The sequence below is a fragment of the Jatropha curcas genome, chromosome 5 (genome assembly GCF_041381405.1).
Source record: "Jatropha curcas cultivar XTBG-Jc1 chromosome 5, XTBG_Jcur_1.0, whole genome shotgun sequence".
In the NCBI taxonomy this organism is placed as follows: domain Eukaryota; kingdom Viridiplantae; phylum Streptophyta; class Magnoliopsida; order Malpighiales; family Euphorbiaceae; genus Jatropha; species Jatropha curcas.
Window position 1 is genome coordinate 1320227 of NC_143155.1, and position 19880 is coordinate 1340106.

At 30.2% G+C, this 19880-nt stretch overlaps 4 pseudogenes; all 4 read right to left on the reverse strand.

Moving 5' to 3' along the window:
* Positions 1-831: 831 nt before the first annotated feature.
* Positions 832-3746, reverse strand: LOC149495992 (L-type lectin-domain containing receptor kinase V.9 pseudogene; annotated as a pseudogene).
* An 815-nt stretch (positions 3747-4561) lies between these two features.
* On the reverse strand, positions 4562-6561 carry LOC149495993 (L-type lectin-domain containing receptor kinase IV.2 pseudogene; annotated as a pseudogene).
* Positions 6562-12138: 5577 nt separating this feature from the next.
* LOC149495994 (L-type lectin-domain containing receptor kinase SIT2 pseudogene) lies at positions 12139-14680 on the reverse strand (annotated as a pseudogene).
* A 1303-nt stretch (positions 14681-15983) lies between these two features.
* LOC149495995 (L-type lectin-domain containing receptor kinase SIT2 pseudogene) lies at positions 15984-17544 on the reverse strand (annotated as a pseudogene).
* Positions 17545-19880: the final 2336 nt, after the last annotated feature.

Genomic DNA, 19880 nt, shown 5'->3' on the forward strand with positions numbered 1-19880 from the left:
TGCTATTACATTTTCTGTTTTGTATATGTATATGAATTGAGTAATAATGTTCTAATAAAGCCTGGACAGCTTGTCTCTAACAATTGGAAGACTTCCAGGAACCCATTGGCTTGACCTTAATTTTATATATATAACATAATATATAGCAAGTGGCGTAACTTCCCTGGAAACATCTACACCAGGTAACTCATCCAATGGCAGTAATAAAAATAAGCCATGAATCCTAAGCTGCAAATGTCAAAAAAAAAGAAGAAAAGGCAAACCTATTTGCAGGCTTGGCTGCAGGATAGGCCAGGCCTTTGGGAAATTTGGTATTTTCAAAATACAGGCCCAGTCCGTTAATAGGTCTAGGACTACATGTTAGAGCTTAGGAATCTTAATTTTCAATCCAGACAGACTTAACTAAACCTAGTAATGAGCTAAAATATTGATCAAACCAATGAAAAATAAATTGTTTTTGAAACAACAATTTTTCTTACCGGAAAAAAAAAAGGAAAAGTGAGAGCAACTTCTAAAAAAAATTTTTAGGGATTGGTTTGATCTGGACACATATTATTAGATCTAAGCGAGTTTTATCCTTTTCAATCAGAAAATTATTTATTTCCCATTAATTGAATTTGTTTGATGCAACCTCTGGGATCAATAACAGAGAGACAAATAGAAAATCTAAAGCTTAATCTAGCCTTTTGGATCTTGTTCATGAAGCAATGGTATTGCATCTGAATTTCAAGAACTAAAAACATGCTTTAGTAGAATAAAATAAAATGATACATGGGATTCGAATAAAATAAAAGTTTCAGAATAAAAATTGAATTAAAAAATTTCATTACATTAGACATGTTCTGAGTTCTGACATTTAGCAAGTCCAAAATCGCCTAACCTTCCATTAAGATCAGAATCTAATAAAACATTGCTAGCTTTCACATCTCTATGTAAAATAACTTGTTCCCATTCTTCATGGAGGTAGAAAAGAGCAGATGCCACTCCTTTAATGATTTGATATCGTTGAAACCAATCAAGACTAGGTTTTTCATTGCTAAATAAAAACTTGTCAAGACTTCCATTAGGCATATGATCATAAACCAAGAAAAGCTCTCCTTTTCGCCGGCAATACCCTAAAAGATGAACAAGATTCCTATGCCTTAGCCTTCCCAAGCTAGCAATTTCAGCTACAAATTCCTTCATTCCCTGTGTTGAATTATGTGAGATTTTCTTTACAGCAATTTGTAGATTAGATAAAGGTAGTGCTCCTTTATAAACCCTTCCAAAACCTCCACAACCAAGAAGCTCTTTGTCTTTAAAACCTTTAGTTGCTTTATAAAGATCCTTGTAAGGAAATCTTTGAGGACCGTATTGTTGTTCCCAACCTTCACGAATTTCTCCATATCTCTTCTTCCTTATCATATAAATAACTGCAGAAATAGTTACCAGAAAAATAATTACAATTGCCAATGGAAGCATAATTGTCAGTTCTAGATTACCCTTTGATTTTCTTTCATGAGGAAGTGAAGGAAGCTTTGAAAGATCAAGACTTTGTGCTTGCCCACTATTGTTAAAGCTCCACCCAAGAATATATATAATGGTTACTTGCAACAGAACCAGTAGATGCAGAGAAACCAACATACATGGAATCCATGAAAACTAAAGAAAGATCAATACTTGTCGATAAAAGAGGCTTTTCTCGCTTTCTACTTTCTAGAGGAGCTACTGTTACATTAAGTAGCTTCTCCATTTGATCATATTCTATCCATGCTTGAATTGGGTTCCCACTAATGAGTTCCAAGCTCTTATTTTCTGCTTCATTTTCTGAAAAATACGTGACCGGAGCTGATTCAATAGATGTCAAATTGTTAACATCTACTCCAACATGATTGTCATTGATATCTCCAAATTCAGGATTCTTAGCAGTATCTAACTCAATGGCAAGTAAATGATTGGAAGGTAAGCCTATCGTAGTAGAGTTAAAAAGTCCAAGATATTGAGTTGCTATTGCTTCTTTAAACACTACTGATGGTGAGATACTGAAGGTTAAGCCATGGCCATCTCGATTATGCGACTCAGGAACTATAGCAAAAACACACACACACACATACAAAAACTTCTTAATAAGGCAGAACAACTCCTTAAATGGAGGAAATATACCACTTGATACTGCAAATACTCAAATCAGAGAAACTGAATCTAATAATTGTTATAAAAGATAAGGAAATTTAAAATTTATTGGAAAAAAATTAAATAAATTAAGAAAAAGCACGAAAAGGTGGTTCGAAGAACAAAATCTAAAAGAAAATCAAAGAAGACGGAAGGAGAAGAGAAACAATTAAGGTTATTATAAGATATAATCACATTTTTTGTAAGATCCTTTTTTACAATATGCTAATAGAAATTTGGATATTTTTATATGAAAATTAAATTTTAGGTACAATAATGTAATAGAGTCTATAGTTTAGAGTGAATTATGAGTAAAATTAAATTAAAAAGAAAATGAAAAGTTTTATAATTTTGAAACAGTCAGTTACAGTTGGTAAACTAACGAAGGGAAGAATTGAATCGGGTATCATCCCTTCGATCCCTCGCTGCATACTTCAGTAATTTTTTTAAATTAAGAGACAATTAAATTAAAAAAATAATAGAGAAGTTTTAAGAAAAATGGTATATACCAATTTATTATGTGGTTATTAATTGTTGGAAAAAAAAATTAAAGAATTGTATTATCAATGTAATAAATTTATTATTCGGATTATATAATTATTGCAAAAAATGAAATCAAAATTTTTTTCATTAATACTGTAAATTTATTACTATCACCGTTTCATTAATTTTTTTTGACACTATTTGATTTTTGACAAGATTAGAAAAAAAAAAAATATTCAACCACTTCAATTCTATAAAAAATAATGATAATTGATTAAATTATCCTGCAATTAATTTTTTATAACTAAAATAAATAAATTTAGGTGGAAATAAATTAATATTCTGAAAATATTTAAAATAATTATTTTTTAAAAAAATTTTATGTACTCCTTTTTAATTATAATTAATGCTATAATTATATTTAATATTATATTATTTTTTTATTAAGTTAAAATAATAATTTATAATTTTTACTTGCTATTTATTTTTGAAAAAAAAAATTTTTTTTTAATGCTAATCAGGTATTTAAACGAGTTCAGATATTTAAACTGTAATTGTAATCAGGTTCGGGACGAGTTCAAGTAGTAAAAGTGAATTTCTAAGTTGATTCGAGTATCCAATTTATAATCGGATTCAGGTACGAGTAGTGCATTTTTAGCAGGTATTCGACCTGTTACGATCCTTAGTAATGGTGGAGTGTTGGTGTACTGATTACATTATATATTTATAAATAAACATAAAAGTGAAATGATGATTACATGTATAAAGTTTTTTTAATCACATGACTAAACATAATAATAAAACATTAATTACATTCCATTATAATACATTTTTCGGTGCATTACATTTTTTACCACAACTCCTTTTGTTTCCGTAAATAAACTTGTAGAAAAATATTTTTCATAATTTTTCATTATTTGGGGCGTTCAGAAAAATAAGTCAACGGAAAATATTTTCTTTGTCAAAGAAAAATTAAGTCATTTTTTAAAGAAAATAACTTCTCATTTTCGAGAGAGTAAAATATTTTCCAGACATTGACAAATCTTATCATATTTTTTTAATTTATTAATCATCACAGTCACTACTATTACTCACCATTTACCACTGACCATCATTTAACCACCACCGCCGGCCATCGACGACTTTAATAATTTATATTTTCTTTTCATTCTTCTCATATTTAATAATAAAAATTTTAAATTATAAAATTTCTATTATTATTAATAGTTGTTATGGTTTTATGAGATAAAAACTTTAATATTTTTAATTAATTTTCAATATTAAAACTAAATAACGGAAAATAAATCATTTAAAAATAAAAAATATTTTTCAATAAATTATTTTCCTACAACTTATTTTTTAAAAACAAACGAGCATTCGTTGTATAGCATTAAATCTAACTCAACATAACCCGGGTGTATATGTGGCTTTTAAAAAGAAGCAACTAAAATGGTCCATGTGCAGAGGATATTGTTGATGCCGGCGCAAAAACAAGTCCAAAAGGTAAAAGCCGAGGTTAGAACCCATGAGCAAAGCCTTAATGTAAAAACAATCTTCCAGATTTCTACATAAGTATTTCCGATGATCTAACTTTAAAATACCACCATCAGCCCAAAAAGACTAAAACGATGCTCTTAATTATAGTGAGATTATGAATTTTAATATGTTAAATTGATATTTTTTTACGTGGAAATTTTTGAGGTACTGAGAATAAAATTAAAATGAAACGTATTATTTAGAAATTTAGATTGGTATTAAATATTAAAAAAAAAAAAATTCCTTTCATGGTTGGATATTCTGGTGTCCTAAGCCTAGAGGAAATTTCAATTAATGTCTCTTTCATTTCTGTTCAATAGTTTCATTTCTGTTGAAACACATCGATGTTTTACCTTGTTCTCCTGAATATGTATATTAATCTGCAAAAGACCTAACGGCCGTTGATGAGAACTGAATTTATATCAGATAAGGAATAGGAAGCACCATCATTGGTAGACGCTACAAAAGTAATTGAATCTGTACATGCTATATAGCTACCTGAAACTAAACTGATATCAGGCGATTTAGCATTTCCATCCAAATACTGCAAAACTTGCCTCATTGTAGGCCTAGCTGCCGGGGAATGATGTGTACAAACCAAACCAAGTTTTAAAACCAACTCCATTTCTTCAACGACATAGTAACTTCCCAATCTTGGATCAACAGACTCGAGAATAACCTCTCTTTTCCAACAACTGAGTACCCAATCGATCAAAACAACCTCGTTCTCTTGTCTTTCTTGCTCTACAGGTCTCCTTCCACAAGCTACTTCAAGCATAAAATTCCCATATGCAAAAACATCACTACTAGTAGTAGGCTTGCCAGTTCTTATAAGCTCTGGTGCTAAATACCCTAGCGTTCCTACTACGCAAGTTGTTTGAGGATTTGATCCGTGATCATAAAACTTAGAAAGCCCAAAATCCCCTAATCTTCCTTTAAGTTCAGAATCTAATAAAACATTACTTGCTTTAACATCTCTATGCAAAACAACTTATTCCCATTCTTCGTGAAGGTATAGAAGAGCATATGCTACATCTTTTATGATTTGATATCGATGAATCCAATCAAGATTTTGTTTTCCATTGCTAAATAAGAACTTATCAAGACTTCCGTTAGGCATATAATCATAAACCAGAAAAAGCTCTCCTTTTCGCCGACAATAGCCTAAAAGTCTAACCAAATTCCTATGCCTTAGCCTTCCTGTGCTTGCAATTTCAGCTACAAATTCCTTGATGCCTTGTTTAGAATCATGCGAAACTTTCTTGACTGCAACTTGTACATTATTTGAAGGTAATACTCCTTTATAAACCTTTCCAAAACCTCCACACCCGAGAAGCTCTTTGTCATTAAAACCTTTAGTAGCTTTGTGAAGATCCTTATAGGAAATTCTTTGAGGATCATATTGTTGTTCCCAATCTTCGAGAACTTCTCCATATCTCTTCTTCCTCATTGCAAAGATAGTTGCTAATATACTTATGATAAACAAAACAGTTAGTGTCACTAATAAAAGTACAATTTTTAATTTTGATTTTCTTTCACGAGGAAGCTTGGGAAGCTTTGAAAGATCTAGACTTTGCGCTTGCCCGCTATCGTTGAAGCTCCACCCAAGAATATAATGGTGACTTGCATAATTAGAACCAGTAGATGCAGAGAAACCAACATACATAGAATCCAAGAAAACTGAAGAAAGATCAATTCTTGTTGACAAAAGAGGCTTTTCTGTTTTCTTGATTGGTAATGGAGCTAGTGTTACATTAACTAGCTTCTCCATTTGATTATAGTCTATCCATACTTGAATTGGATCCCCACAGTTAAGTGCTAAGATTTTGTTTTTGGCTTCATTTGGCAGCAAGTAGGAGGCAGGAGCTGATTCGATAGATGTCAAATTGTTAACATCAACTCCAACATGATTGTCATTGATATCTCCAAATTCCAGGTTCTTTACAGTATCTAATTCAATGGCAAGTAATGATTGGATGGTAAGCCTATTGTAGAAGCGTTAAAAAGCCCAAGAAATTCAGTTGCTAGTGCTCCTTTGAATGGTGTAGTTGGTGAGATGATAAAGGCAATGCCATGGCCGCCGCCACTTACTCCATTTAAAGGCTGAGGAACCATGGCAAACACAAAGTTGGTAGAAAAAGAGAAAGAATCTGAATTGTTATTGAATTGCAAAGGGAGATGAAAGAAAGCATGACCTATTTGTCAGTGTGAAGTGTTTGTTAGCTCTAGCAAACCATTAGGAAGGACTTTGGCGATACCATTGAGACTTAGATTGGCTTTGATAAAGCCATCATTGTAGATGAATTGTGTTATCCCTTCTGATAAGGCCAAGAATTTGGAGCAAACAAGAAAAGCTAGCAAAATGATAAGTAATTTAACCAATTTTGCCATTGAAGAAAAGTAAAAGAAGGAATTATGTTGTTATCTAGTCTGTTTACTTACATCAGGATATCTTAAAGACCAAGAGACCCCAAGCCTCTGGTTCATTGAACCAAAATTGTTAATTCAATGAACCAGCAGGCTATCCAGAAGTAAACGTTAGAACAGTTTTAGCAAATTAGTTTTTTAAAACGCATGCCTTGCATGAACCACCGTCCAATAAAAAGTTGTTTTATGATTGATTAATTTTTATAAGCATAATAATATACCTCATAATACTTGTATTTAGTTTTTTTTTTTAATTTTAGTATTTCTAATTGAGTTAAAATATTTATTTTTTAAATAATATTTTATTAACTTTTATGAGTATGTAATAATAAGTTTCTTGACATTTTTGTTTATTTCTTTTAAATATTAGTACTCATCATTGAATTAAAATATTTATCCTTCTTTTAATATTAAGATTACTAATTGAGTTCAAATATTTCTAGTTTATTTAAAAATATTTTTCCTTTTTTGTTTTACAAAATGTTTGGTTGTGAAAATATTTTTCAAATTTAGTTTTTTAATTAAGTGAAGACGCGGTCTGCACGGATTGTTTTCATAATTTATAATTTATAAATACATATTAAAATTTTATTTTTTAATTGCTATACATTGTATTTTATAAATTGTATTTAATATATTATTAACATATTTATTTTTATATTATATTAAATTATTTTGTTATAGAAATTGTAATAACTTTAATTTATATTAAATAAAATTCAATTAATCATATCTAGCTTTAGTTAAAGTTTATAATTCAAAATTTTAAACATTATATCTTATTATAAATAATTCTATATAAATCCCCTCAAAAAAAAAAAAAAAAAGATAATTATGTACATATAAAGTTTTACAGTTCAAAATAATTCAATATAAATAAATATTATTTATAAATCAATTATAAACTTACGAATACCCTAAAGGAATCAATTCTCTATATATGAAAGAATAAAAATTATATGCTCGAAGCCTTCAACACAATAGTTATACAGTCTTCATCCTTCCTTCACTGCACATCTATCAAATAGTGGCATGTTACAGGTTAAATGCAATCTCCTTTTGTTTTATTCTCTTTTGTTTACCATATTACTGCATAGCATCAATCAAAATACTAAATTAGCTCAATGAATAGTGTCAAAATGACCAATGTTGTTTGTGGGAATAGCCAATCCTCCCGCTACTTAGGTGCATTAGCTTTTTTACATAAATAGTATACCGTACAAGTCTTAATCCCAACGTTCTCTTTATCAGAATCACATGATGAGTAATCATCATATAAAATAACATACAAATACTCACTAAAAAGCAAAATTCAAATCCCTTTCCCCAATTTTTTAAAAAAAAGAAGAAAAAAACTGAAAAAAGACACTGAATAGAGAAAAAAGATTATTATAAAGAGATTATAAAAAATCAAAAGAAAAAAAATAAAAATAAAAGGATAGGATAGAGTTCTTCATTTAACATAGTCTTTTAAATTCAAAATATATATTGTTTTGTTGTAGATAATTTTTAAACAAATTAAATCATAGCAAAATAAAATAAAATTAAAAAAAAATCAAAAATTTATAAAAAAAGATAAATAAAAATCTGAACGCAGAGAGCATCTTGAACTTATTTTTTACTTTAGGATTATATATATATGTGTCTTTTATTAAAAAAAAATCATTACTTAATTAAATTGATAAAAATTAACATATTTAAAATAATAAAAATTTATGTATAATTTGAATACCAAATTTTCATCAATATAAAGTTACCCATCAATCAATTTAATTTTTTATAACACTTTTCTTTTTTACATTTTGTAGGTTCTTTTTTTATATAAATTGCAAAATAAAATTGACATTAATATTCAATAAATATACATATGAGAAGATAAATTTTATAGGTAATTTAATCCTAGTTTGTCACTAATATTAAATGATCTTTTTTTAATTTTAAAATTAAATTTTATCGGTAATTTATTGTTAATTTATCACTAAATACCGAAAATTTTTTCTTCGGTAAATACTAATTTTTTTGTAGTGCTTAAAATTTTTTTAAAATTTTATAAAAAAATTTTATATAAAACAATAAATAGGTAACTAAGGAATTATAATTATAATTTTTATTTGAAAATATTGAAATTGCATCAAAAATTGTAAATCGATTGTGATTTAGGGGACGATAACTTTAATGTCCTTTTTGGTGATAAAATAATTTGCAAGAATAACATCAAAGTTGAATTAGTGAATAAATTAGGATAATTAAACAAATAGTTTTTTCCTTAGGCTGCAGAGAAAATGCACTCGATAGACTATTGACTTGTGATACTCAGCAGTGTTATTAAATCCAGCTCATATATTGACCTCGTTAAATAATTGGGTGAACGAGTCATTGGTTTAATCAATAAGTCAATAGTTCAATTAGTGGATCATAAAAATATTAATAATTATATTAATTAAATAATTATAATTTTAAAATATCAAAAAATCAGTCTAATCGGGTTTCACGGATTGACTAATTCAACCATAAGTTAATTGATTCAATATAATTTCTCTTTTTTAAATAGTTCAAAAGAAAAATCGGCTCGATTTGGAAACTGCTTCACTGGTTCTTTGTATTATTTAATAGTTATGATACTGAGTACTATCTAATTATTTATGGTGGACTTTAAATGTGGAGTTTTTGAAACAATCTTCATTCACATAATGAAGATCAAGATGTAAGTGGACATGAATTTTAGGGTGTTTGCTCTATTTCAATCCATTTAATAAGAGTACGATAGTTATAAATAGATTCAGAATAGATACAGATAGTCAAATTACCATTCATGTCAGATACAGATAATTAAAATACATGTATATAAGTCTTTTGATACATGTTATTCATTACCCGCTATATTAAATAGATCTGGTCATAGTACTCATTATATCTTACCATCATTAATAAAATTTTAAATAATCTTGGATTTGAATAATTTAAAATTTATGAATATTATTTTAGCTGAATTTTGAAATGAGTATGTACAATAAAATTTTGAATGAATTCAAATACGAGTACTTAAATAAATTTTCAACAAACACGAATAATAAAATAGAAAATGGATATGAATAACCTGATGTTGCATATTAGAACTCATTAAAGTCCGACTCGCAACATTGTGCTCGATAAAAGGACACTTTCATCCTTAGTTGTACCTTAAAAAAAAAAAAAAAAAAAAGCGTTAGCTTTTCCAAGCTAATTAGATATGTTCAGCAAAATTAACTGTTATTGTAACTATTAGTTGTTTTAGTAGCATTTAACTATTAACTGTTAGCTATTTGAAGAGCTTTTCATAAACTAAAAGTTAAATATTACATAGATTAACTTTTTATAAAAGATTATTTTAACATTTAAAAATTAGTTTAAATGTTATATTACCGAAAATTAAGAAAAATAAACGTAACCTTATAAATTACGTAAAAAAAATATTGTCATACAGAGTTTAGTCTCAGCTTTTCTCCCACGCTACAAATACACACTCACGTGTAGACTCTTGACTTGTGATCAATGGCGAAGGGAGGATACCCGGGTTGGCTAACAATTTTTTTTAAGATTTATACCTAGAAAATAGTGAAAATTTTTAATTTTACTCTTAAATTATATATTTTTTAATTTCATTTTTTTGTTTTGCCCCTGACCTTTAACTGCTTCTCATGATTGTACGTCAATGAAAAGAACAAGAAGAAGCATTAGCTTTTAAGCTAATGTGTCAACGTTTTCCACACGCTGCGCGGGAAATATACGCTCTTATAGACCATTGAGTTATGAAAACTGAGTACTGTATGTCTAGCTATTTATGGTGGACTTAACTGTGGAGTTTTTGAAATAAATTTCTTATCCTCACTTTTGGATTAGAGCAATCTTTCCATAATTTCAAATTTTAAATCACTTGATCTTATAAATAAACTTTTCATAGAAATGTAATTACTTCTATTAATCTAATCATTTGTTGATAAATATGAAATATTTTAAAAGTGAAAAATAACGAATTTGATGGTTTAAACCATTGATTGCTTTATTTATTATAATATACAAACTTAATAATAAAAAAGTCTGAATTTTGATTTTTTTTAATTTTAGCAAATATTTTTAATTTTGTCCATCAATAGATTCCACATCCAAAATTATGAAAAAATGAAAATGTGAATGATAAAAAGAAATTGTGTTTGGTAAAATGAAATATAAGTTCATTTTTTTATCCAAGTTTTGAATTAAACCAATGAATTTAAAATTTAAGAATTAATATTTAGTGAAAGTATATAATTTTACAATATAAAACATACATAAACACATTCATTTTAAGAATTAAAATTATTAAAATTTAATAACTTTTTCCACTCTCTATACATAAACACAACTCCCATTTTATCATCACCATTCACAAGCTATATATATATATATATATATATATATATATATATATATATATATATATATATATATATATATATATATATATATATATATATATATATATATATATATTACGAGCTTTGTATGGAGACCAAATTGACAAATAAAAGTAAATTCAAGGTATCAATTGATAAAATTAAACGTATTATAATTCAAAGGTTAATGAATTGATGGTACCAACTGGTCATTATTACTAGTTGATGATGGTGGGGACAAGATACTTTATTCAACCAGTAATGTGAAAGGGGATGTTCTTTTCATTTGCATGAAGTTCCACGAGAGTTCGCTTAATTTTTTGTTTTCAAATATTGACTATATATAACTTATAATCAAGTCATCTAATCAGGTTAAATAAGTTCATGCACGATGCTAAATAGTAATTAGGGTCAGAAACTTATTAAATGACCATTGAACACCACTGGTTAACAAAATGAAAATTTGAACACTATTGATCCTATTAGGTAGAAAAAGTTAACCATACTACAAGAAAAAAGATGGCTGCTTCTAAAGTCAATGAAGAATGACAAATGTGAGAAATTTTGATGGGTGATCGAAAATGATATTTCTATATTTCTTTGTTTGATACCAAAATTCATCAACTACTTTTCTTTCACTGTCATCCAGTTTCAAGCAATACTGGCTTATCCTATGTAGTCATTTTGCCATTCTAACATGGCTATTATCCTTCTGTTAGCTATGAAATTTCTGAGTTCCTGTAAAGCATAAATAATAGAATAACCAGTAGTAAAAATTTCGGGAATCCTTTGACTTGACAAAATTTAGAAAAGAAATTATATTACTGGTGATATATATTAAATAATGGTGCAAATTGGTCAATAGTGCAGAAAATAAACTTGTTAGAGTGACTCAAATTAGTATTCTGCTGTCCTGATTCCTCTTGCTTTATAGTGTTTGTAATAAAATTTGGACAGTCTTATTTATTTATTTTTGTATAACCAGGACGTGTAATCCCCTCTTTGGATCGTAAAGCCTAAAGGTTTATGGTTCTCCAGCAAAGTGCGCTTGCTGGAATCAAACTTGTGTATGGTTCTTGTGAACTTAAACAAGATCTGATATTTAGCGGCAAAGATTCATCAAAACAAATGAAAACTTGTTTGGATTTCTATCTCATTATCCATGAAACTAGTCATGCTTGAACCAAATCCTGTTAAATCAACATTTACAAATGAACTATAACTAGTAAGATTGCAATTTTGAACTATAGAAAACTTAGATGACTTGGCCAATGTTATTATACTACTAAACATTAGGATTCATTTACAAGTGGCATTCTCTGCAAACGAAATGAATTCCTCATTCATTTGATGCAAACACTAAGCAAAATTTTGGCGTTCATCGACCACAACTTAGAATGGATTCAGTGATAGACAATGTAGAATAATCATTAGACTCAGGAACTGACAAACTGCAATCTCCAGCTACTTGTTGACTAATTGTGACCAAACCAATTCCAGGACCAGAAGCTTCCATTTGTATTTCTGGCAAGCTAGCCTTTCCATCTAGATATTGCACCACTTGCCTCATGATAGGCCTAGCTGCTGGTATAGGGTGAGCACAGAGCATGCCTAACTTCAGAACCAATTCCATTTCCTCCACCAAATATTTACCTTCCAATTTAGGATCACTTGTTTCAAGAATTTGCCCTCTTTTCCAGCGTTCAAGAACCCAATCTGCCAAAATCACCTCCTGAGGTGGTCTTTCTGGCTCTAGAGGCTTCCTTCCACAGGCTACTTCAAGCATAAGAATACCAAAAGAAAAAACATCGCTGCTTGTAGTTACCTTTCCTGTTCTTGTAGCCTCTGGTGCAAGGTATCCTACAGTTCCAACAACACAAGTTGTTTGAGGAATCGACCCGTGATCATAAAACTTAGCAAGTCCAAAATCCCCTAACCTTCCATTAAGATCAGAGTCTAACATAACATTTGAAGCTTTCACATCTCTATGCAGAACAACCTGTTCCCACTCTTCATGTAGGTAAACAAGTGCTGATGCAACTCCTTTCAGGATTTGACATCGGCGAACCCAATTCAGATTTGGTGTGTGATTGTGAAATAAGAATTTATCAAGACTTCCGTTAGGCATATACTCGTAAACCAAGAGCAACTCTCCCTTTCGCCGGCAGTAGCCTAAGAGTTGCACTAAGTTCCTATGCCTCAGCTTCCCCATGGTAACAATTTCTGCTACAAATTCTTTCATTCCCTGTTGAGACTCATGTGAGACTTTCTTGACAGCAACTTGTGTATTGGAAGAAGGCAATACTCCTTTGTAAACTCGTCCAAATCCCCCAAAACCAAGCAACTCCTTCTCTCTGAACCCTTTAGTAGCTTTATAGAGATCTCTGTAAGAAAATCTTTGAGGTCCATATTCTTGTTCCCAATCTTCGCGCAATTCTTCATATTTCTTCCTCCATATGATATAAACAGCTCCAAAGATTATTGTTATCAGCAAAATAATTGCTGTTATTAATGGGATTACAATACTTAAATCTGGTCTTTTGCTTGATTTTCTTTTAGGGGGAAGTAAAGGAAGTTTTGAGATATCAAGATTTTGAGCTGGCCCACTTCTGTTAAAGCTCCATCCAAGAATATAATGGTAGCTTGACATTGATCCTGTTGAAGAAGAAAAACCAACATACATAGAATCCAAGAAAACTAAGGAAAGATCAAGATTTGTTGACAAGAGAGGCTTTTCTGGTTTCTTGATTTTTATAGGAGCTAAAGTAACATTGATTAGCTTCTCTGCATCATCATAAACTATCCATACCTGCATTGGATCTCCACTTACTAGCTCTAAAGTCTTATTTTGCCTTTCTTCCTCTGAATAATAGGCAGCTGAATCTGATACATTTGATTTTAAACCATTCACATCTACACCGATATGATTGTTGTCCATGTCTTCAAATTCTCCAGTCTCTATAGTATCAAACTCAACAGCAAAAATATGGTTTGAGGACAAGCCAATGCTTGTAGGATTAAATAGTCCAAAGTATTGTGTCGGCCATCCTCCTGTTAACTCCATAGATGGAGAGATAGTGAAGGTAAAGCCATGGCCACCAAGATTTGCCACCTGAGGAACAATGGCAAACACAAAATTGGTGGAAAATGAAAGAGATTGAGAATTCTCTGATGAATGATTATTGAACTTTAGAGGGAATGGAAAGAAAGCGCGGCCGATTTCCTTATATGAAAGATTTGTCAGCTCTAGCAGACCATTCTTGTGAATTTTTGCAATCCCATTAGCATGCAGGTCAGTTTCACTGAAGCCATGGTAGATGAATTGGTTTTCTTCTTTTGCTGCTAAGGCTAACTGTTTCAAGAAGACAAAACTATAGAGTAGAAAATGAAACAATTTAAACAAAGAAAACATTGAGAGACACAATTAGTTGTTGGCTTGAACAAATTTAATCAAAATGCTTGTTCTATGAATTTTTGAATGCAGATAATAAAGTGTTTGAATATAAATATTTCTGTTCTAAATCTAGATGGTTTAGCAAATACTATTCAAAGCATGTGCAAGGTCAAAGGAAATAAGATTTCTATTTTTATTCTTTTTACATATTGCAGTTTACGAAAATAGACTACAACTAATAATCTATTTCTCTAATCAAGGGGACAAAAATTCTTGCATTATAAAACTATAAAACGATTAATAAATGATCCCTTGAACAGGACAACAATTATATTTCATTATATTGGCACCCATAGTTGACTGTACATTACAAGAAGAAGCATGTCACCTTCGCAAATTAATGACAGGATAATGAGTTTTAATAGATGATTGAAAATGATAATTTTTATTTCAGTCCAAAATTTAATTGATTCTTTCATTTCACCAATTTTCAGGGAATATGCATATTCCTGGAGTCCTGTTTCTTTCAATTTTAACTTAATTTGCTATTACAAGTAGAAGCATGTCACCTTCGCAAATTAATGACAGGATAATGAGTTTTAATAGATGATTGAAAATAATAATTTTTATTTCAGTCCAAAATTTAATTGATTCTTTCATTTTCACCAATTTTCAGGGAATATGCATATTCCTGGAGTCCTGTTTCTTTCAATTTTAACTTAATTTGCTATTACAAGAAGAAGCATGTCACCTTCGCAAATTAATGACAGGATAATGAGTTTTAATAGATGATTGAAAATAATAATTTTTATTTCAGTCCAAAATTTAATTGATTCTTTCATTTTCACCAATTTTCAGGGAATATGGAGAGCTTGACTCTAACAATTGGAAGACTTCTAGAAACCCATTGACTTGACCTTAATTTTATATATATAACATAATATATAGCAAGTGGCGTAACTTCCCTGGAAACATCTACACCAGGAAACTCATCCAATGGTAGTAATAAAAATAAGCCATGAATCCTAAGCTGCAAACCTATTTGCAGGCTTGGCTGCAGGATAGGCCAGGACTTTGGGAAATTTTGTATTTTCAAAATACAGGCCCAGTCCATTAATAGGTCTAGGACTACATGTTAGAGCTTAGGAATCTTAATTTTCAATCCATTCTGGCTTAACTAAACCTAGTAATGAGCTAAAATATCGATCAAACCAATGAAAAATAAATTGTTTTTGAAACAACAATTTTTCTTACTGGAAAAAAAAAAAAAAAAGAGAAAGTGAGAGCAAATTCTAAAAAAAAATTTAGGGATTGGTTTGATCATAGGTAGATACATATTATCACATCTAAGCGAGTTTTATCCTTTTCAATCAAAAAATTACTGATTTCCCATTAATTGAATTTGTTTGATGCAACCTTTGGGATCAATAACAGAGAGACAAATAGAAAATCTAAAGCTTAATCTAGCCTTTTGGATCTTGTTAATGAAGCAATGGTATTGCATCTGAATTTCAAGAACTAAAAACATGCTTTAGTAGAATAAAATTAAATAATACATGGGATTCGAATAAAATAAAAGTTTCAGAATAAAAATTGAACTAAAAAATTTCATTACATTAGACATGTTCTGAGTTCTGACATTTAGCAAGTCTAAAATCGCCAAACCTTCTATTAAGATCAGAATCTAATAAAACATTGCTAGCTTTCACATCTCTATGTAAAACAACTTGTTCCTATTTTTCATGAAGGTAGAAAAGAGCAGGTGCTACTCCTTTAATGGTTTGATATCGTTGAAACCAATCAAGACTAGGTTTTTCATTACTAAATAAAAACTTGTCAAGACTTCCATTAGGCATATGATCATAAACCAAGAAAAGCTCTCCTTTTCGCCGGCAATACCCTAAAAGATGAACAAGATTCCTATGCCTTAGCCTTCCCAAGCTAGCAATTTCAGCTACAAATTCCTTCATTCCCTGTGTTGAATTATGTGAGATTTTCTTTACAGCAATTTGTACATTAGATGAAGGTAGTGCCCCTTTATAAACCCTTCCAAAACCTCCACAACCAAGAAGCTCTTTGTCTTTAAAACCTTTAGTTGCTTTATAAAGATCCTTGTAAGAAAATCTTTGAGGACCGTATTGTTGTTCCCAACCTTCACGAATTTCTCCATATCTCTTCTTCCTTATCATATAAATAACTGCAGAAATAGTTACCAGAAAAATAATTACAATTGCCAATGGAAGCATAATTGTCAGTTCTAGATTACCCTTTGATTTTCTTTCATGAGGAAGTGAAGGAAGCTTTGAAAGATCAAGACTTTGTGCTTGCCCAATATTGTTAAAGCTCCACCCAAGAATATATATAATGGTTACTTGCAACAGAACCAGTAGATGCAGAGAAACCAACATACATGGAATCCATGAAAACTAAAGAAAGATCAATACTTGTCGATAAAAGAGGCTTTTCTGGCTTTCTACTTTCTAGAGGAGCTACTGTTACATTAAGTAGCTTCTCCATTTGATTATATTCTATCCATGCTTGAATTGGGTTCCCACTAATGAGTTCCAAGCTCTTATTTTCTGCTTCATTTTCTGAAAAATACGTGACCGGAGCTGATTCAATAGATGTCAAATTGTTAACATCTACTCCAACATGATTGTCATTGATATCTCCAAATTCAGGATTCTTAACAGTATCTAACTCAATGGCAAGTAAATGATTGGAAGGTAAGCCTATCGTAGTAGAGTTAAAAAGTCCAAGATATTGAGATGCTATTGCTTCTTTAAACACTACTGATGGTGAGATAGTGAAGGCTAAGCCATGGCCATCTCGATTATGCGACTCAGGAACTATAGCAAACACAAAGGCTGTAGAGAATGATAGAGATGAGAAAGAATTGTTGGGAAAAGATTTGTCGAAATGAAATGGGAAAGGAAAGAAAGCATGGCCAATTTGTTGCTTTGAAGTGTTTGTTAGTTCTAATAGACCATTTGGATGGATTTTTGCTGCCCCATTTAGACTTAGATTTGCTCCTTGGAAGCCATTGTAGATGAACTGGTTTGCTTCTTGAGCTAAGGCCAAGTGTTTTATGCATACAGAAAGAGCTAAGAAAAGTTGAAGTGATCTAAGAAATGCTGCCATTGAAGGAAGATTTAGAAAACAGAAAACAGAAAGAATGTGCTTGTATTCTGCATATGAATTTCAAATTCTTGGGCTAAAATATTAACATTTTCCAACTCAATCAAGTGTCAATATCAGGCATGAGAAAAAAAAATGATGACAACAAAGCTTTGATGATCTCAGAATCAAGTTGCTGTTATTGGAGGTTTTGTAGGCGGTCAATAGCATAAAAATCAAGAAGAAAGAAGAAGAAAAAGAATTATTGAATTAATTTTATGCGAAAAATTGCTAAAAAAATAAAAAAAGAAATGCTAGGTACTGTGGGCTGCAACGGCGGAGCCAATAAGAAGGAGGGTCAAAATTAATCCATTTGACTGGTCCATATCAACATTCCGGTGGCATTTGCGACGGTATGTGGTAAGTTTTTTTTAAAAAAAATTACAATTCATTATCAAGTAAGTATATCATATTATTATTAGGAAAATAAGAAATATAAACATAAAAAATATTTTTTATTTGAAGAATGATATTAGCAAAAGAAATTAAATCTTTTTTAAATATAACGACAAGAAAATTTTATAATTTTGTCTTTTTGGAAATTTATTATATCTAGGACAAAAGTGTAAAATATCAAATATGAACAGAGAAATGGTCCACACTATTAGATTTCAATGGTAAAAAAAACTTACTTAAACTTAAAGATATAAAATCCGCAACCATATGTATCAACGGTCTATTTTGTATTTTGAACTAAAAAAACAAAAAAAAAAAAAAAAAACACACACACATACAAAAACTTCTTAATAAGGCAGAACAACTCCTTCAATGGAGAAAATATACCACTTGATACTGCAAATACTCAAATCCGAGAAACTGAATCTAATAATTGTTATAAAAGATAAGAAATTTAAAATATATTAAATAATGAAAAAAAATTAAATAAATTAAGAAAAAGCACGAAAAGGTGGTTCAAAGAACAAAATCTAAAAGAAAATCAAAGAAGAGGGAAGGAGAAGAGAAACAATTAAGGTTATTATAAGATATAATCACATTTTTTGTAAGATCCTTTTTTACAATATGCTAATAGAAATTTGGATATTTTTATATGAAAATTAAATTTTAGTTACAATAATGTAATAGAGTCTATAGTTTAGAGTGAATAAGTGAAATTAAATTAAAAAGAAAATGAAAAGTTTTATAATTTTAAAATAATTTTTTTTTAAATTAAGAGACAATTAAATTAAAAAAATAATAGAAAAGTTTTAAGAAAAATGGCATGTACCAATTTATTATGTGGTTATTAATTGCTGGAAAAAAAAAATTAAAGAATTGTATTACCGGTGTAATAAATTTATTATTTGGATTATTAATTATTGCAAAAAAAGAAATCAAAATTTTTTTTCATTAATGCTGTAAATTTGTTACTATTACCATTTCATTAATTTTTTTGACACTTTTTGATTTTTCCAAGATTAGTGAAACACCCTGAATTTTTATTTTCAAAACTTTTAAATTTTTATTAAATCAAAAATCGCAAATTTTGGCCGCGTGGGTTGCAATTGTAACATAGTCCCAATTCGAGCCCAAATTTTCGAATTGGGCCTAAGCCCAAAACAATTCATTCGGGAATTTTCGATTTGAGGACAGTTAAAAAATTTTCGAGAATAACGTGAAACACCAGGATTAATCTATTATATATATATATATATATGAATTAATTATTCTAAATTAAAAATCATTACTATTAATACTTGTATTATTAAGTAAGTGGAGGAAAGGTTGCAAAACATAATAAAAATAATTAAAATAAATCAAACCGGACCTGGAAATTTAATCGATTTATCGAAAACCACACGAATAATAGGAAAAACACGAAAACCGAACAAATGAGATCAGATCACTAATCGGACCGAACCGGTTCGAATCGAACCGGAATGGCCCAGCCCACTTTCCTTCCTTCCTTTTCTTTTTCCTTTCTTTTCTCTCCTTCTTTTTCCCTTCTTCTTCCTCGCGCGCGCGACAGTCTCTCCTCTCCCTCTCCTTCGCGTTTCCGGCCACCGCTCAACAAGATGAAGGCGGCGATCGGTTCTTCTGGCGATGCTGGTCACGTTTCCAACTTCCCCTCGCTCCGATTGGACCTCCAGCGGCGCGAATCGAGACCATCTCCTCCGACAGTCATACTCTTCGATCTCCGGCGACTTCTCGCCATTTCCGACGGGCTCAAGGTGAACTGAAGGTCTCGATTGACTCCTCTCCTCCACGTGAACAATTCCCCTCCATTGGTACGTGATTTTGCTTGAGTTTTGATGAACCACCATGGATGGCGGCTTGAAGGTGGCTGTGGAGGTCGATCCGGC